At 48.2% G+C, this 3,346-nt stretch overlaps 1 pseudogene; it reads left to right on the plus strand.

Annotated features, from left to right (window-relative positions):
* Positions 1 to 271: 271 nt before the first annotated feature.
* LOC105467156 (E3 ubiquitin-protein ligase ARIH2 pseudogene) lies at positions 272 to 1,933 on the plus strand (annotated as a pseudogene).
* Positions 1,934 to 3,346: the final 1,413 nt, after the last annotated feature.

Raw genomic sequence — 3,346 nt, forward strand, 5'->3', positions numbered from 1 at the left:
GACGGTGAAACCCTGTCTCGCTTCTGGAGGAAGCAGCGCGGGTTTGACCGGTGTCGGCCCGCCGCCTTTGCCGCCGCTTCTCCCCAGTGTGGTCCCTCTGGCCCGGCCTGACCCGGTCTGGCTTGTCTGGGCTCAGCAGCCGCGAGGGCGCAGCTCCCGATGGAAATCCTATTACGTAGAATACTTGGGTGACATCCGCCTGAGAGATCTCCAAGAATTACAGAAGACAAAAATACTAATGCATTTGAAAAAGCAGCAGTTTTGTGGGGAGGGGGAAAAAGCAACTGCTTTCCTGATCTGTAACTTGGCTGGATGCTAAGATGTCGGTGGACATGAATAGCCAAGGGTCTGACAGCAATGAAGAGTACTGTGACCCAAATTGTTAGGAAGAGGAAGAAGAGGATGAAGACCCTGGGGACATAGAGGACTATTACGTGGGAGTAGCCAGTGATGTGGAGCAGCAGGGGGCTGATGCCTTTGATCCCGAGGAGTACCAGTTCACCTGCTTGACCTACAAGGAATCTGAGGGTGCCCTCAATGAGCACATGACCATCTTAGCTTCTGTCCTAAAGGTATCTCATTCAGTTGCTAAACTTATATTAGTTAATTTCTACTGGCAAGTTTCAGAGATATTGGACAGATTCAAGTCCAATTCTGCTCAACTGCTTGTTGAGGCTCGAGTTCAGCCTAATCCATCAAAACATGTTTCCACATCCCATCCCCCTCACCACTGTGCAGTGTGTATGCAGTTTGTGCGAAAGGAAAACCTACTCTCTCTGGCCTGTCAGCACCAGTTTTGCTGCAGCTGCTGGGAGCAGCACTGCTCAGTTCTCATCAAGGACGGCGTGGTCATGGGAGTCTCTCATATGGCTTAGGACTGTCCACTCCATACACCAGAGGACTTTGTTTCCATTGCTTCCCAATGAAGAATTGAGAAAGAAATACAGGCGCTACCTCTTCAGGGACTATGTGGAGAGTCATTACCAGCTCCAGCTGTGCCCTGGTGCAGACTGCCCCATGGTTATTTGGGTACAGGAGCCTAGAGCTTGCCGAGTACAGTGCAATCGGTGCAACGAGGTCTTCTGTTTCAAGTGTCATCAGATGTATCATGCACCCACAGACACGCCACAATCCGGAAATGGCTCACAAAGTGTGCAGACAACTCTGAAACAGCCAACTACATTAGTGCCCACACTAAAGACTGTCCCAAGTGCAACATCTGCATTGAGAAGAATGGAGGCTGCAATCACATGCACTGCTCCAAATGTAAACATGACTTCTGCTGGATGTGTCTAGGAGATTGGAAGACTCATGGCAGTGAATACTATGAGTGCAGTCATTACAAGGAGAATTCTGACATTGTGAACCAGAGCCAACAAGCCCAGGCGAGGGAAGCCCTCAAGAAGTACTTATTCTACTTGGAGAGGTGGGAAAAACCACAACAAAAGCTTGCAGCTTGAGGCACAGACATACCAGTGGATTCACGAGAAGATTCAGGAGAGGGTCATGAACAATCTGGGGACATGGATCGACTGGCAGTACCTACAGAATGCTGCCAAGCTCTTGGCCAAGTGTCGATACACCTACCCATATGCATATTACATGGAGTCCGGACACAGGAAGAAGCTGTTTGAATACCAGCAGGCTCAGCTGGAGGCTGAGATCGAAAACCTCTCACGGAAAGTGGAGCGTGCAGACAGCTATGACAGAGGGGACTTGGAGAACCAGATGCATATAGCAGAGCAGCGGAGGAGAACCCTGTGAAAGATTTCCATGACACCTAAGTTGGGATGTGGATGTGCCAGAGTGAGGAAGATGTGGCTGCAAGGTCTCCCGGCTGCCATACTGCATGCCGCAGGCTCTGCCTTTCATGACCCCAGGCGACAGCCAGGGCCCCACTCCTGAGAGACACTGGCAACACCTCTTAGTTGATCTCTGTTTTCTTCTCTTTTCACTTTCTGTTTCTGCCAGAGTAGAGGCCATATTGAACTGGCCTCTTTTCAGGACTTTTATTTCCCCCTGGATGGTTGTTGGGAGGGAGGGAAAGTGTTTTCTGAATGGCTATTAATAGTACTAGATCATTACAACTTATGTAACTTTCAAAGGTTGTACAATTATACAAAAAAATAAAGGCAAACTATAGGATAACACAGAGCCCTTTTTGAAAATAACTTGGCGTTGGAGTATTTTACCCTCTAGCTGTTTTACTTAGAATGTAACATATGCTGCCTACCCACCTCAAAATGTCTGTACTGCAAGAGGGCCCTGGACCTCTGTTTCCAGATTCACATTTGTCTGGCCAGAGTTGGAATCCCAAAGGAAGAGCATGGGTGGCAGATGGTAGGGAATTGAACTGGCCTGTGCAATGGGCACGGAGCACAAGGAGTCACAGCATGCCTCCTGCCTTACCATGGCAGTACGGAGACAGTCCAGAGGATGGTCTTCTTGCCACGGGGTGTTGTTGTCTCTGGTGGTGCTGCATGTCTGTGGCTCACCTTTATTCTTGAAACTGAGGTTTACCTGGATCTGGCTACTGAGGCTAGAGCCCACAGCAGCATGAGGGTGGGCCTGTGGCCCCCCAAACTAGGGGCCGTAGGTTCATCACAGTGTTTCCTTTTGTCTCTTAAAGATAGGGATCTACTTTTGAAGGGAATTGTTCCTCCCAAATAAATTTGCTTTATCTTGGTAAAAAAAAGAAAAAAAAAAGAAAAAAAAGAAACCCCATCTCTACTAAAAACACAAAAAACATTAGCCGGGCGTGGTGGCAGGTACCCATAGTCCCAACTACTCAGGAGGCTGAGGCAGGAGAATGGCATGAACCCGGGAGGTGGAAGTTGCAGTAAGCCGAGATCACGCCACTGCACTCCAGCCTGGGCAACAGAGCGAGACTCCATCAAAAAAAGAAAAGAAAAGAGAAGAAAAGAGACGAGACGAGATGAGGCATAACACTTATTGGATTGAGAGCATTAGATGACTTCAATAAAAGCAGAGAGGAGCTAAGTAAATTAATTCAAAAATAATAAAACAGGCTGGACGCAGTGGCTCACGCCTGTAATCCCATCACTTTGGGAGACTGAGATGGGTGGATTACTTGAGGCCAGGAGTTGGAGACCAGCCTGGCCAATATGGTGAAATCCGTCTCTACTAAAAATACAAAAGTCAGCCAGGCATCGTGGCGCATGCCTATAATCCCAGCGACTAGGGAGGCTAACGCAGGAGAATTGCTTGAACCCAGGAGGCAGAGGTTGCAGAGAACCTAGATCACGCAACTGCACTGCAGCCTGGGTAACAGAGCGAGACACTGTCTCAAAATAAAATAAATAAAATAAAAAATAAATAAATGAAA

The sequence above is a fragment of the Macaca nemestrina genome, chromosome 6 (assembly GCF_043159975.1).
Source record: "Macaca nemestrina isolate mMacNem1 chromosome 6, mMacNem.hap1, whole genome shotgun sequence".
Lineage (NCBI taxonomy): Eukaryota > Metazoa > Chordata > Mammalia > Primates > Cercopithecidae > Macaca > Macaca nemestrina.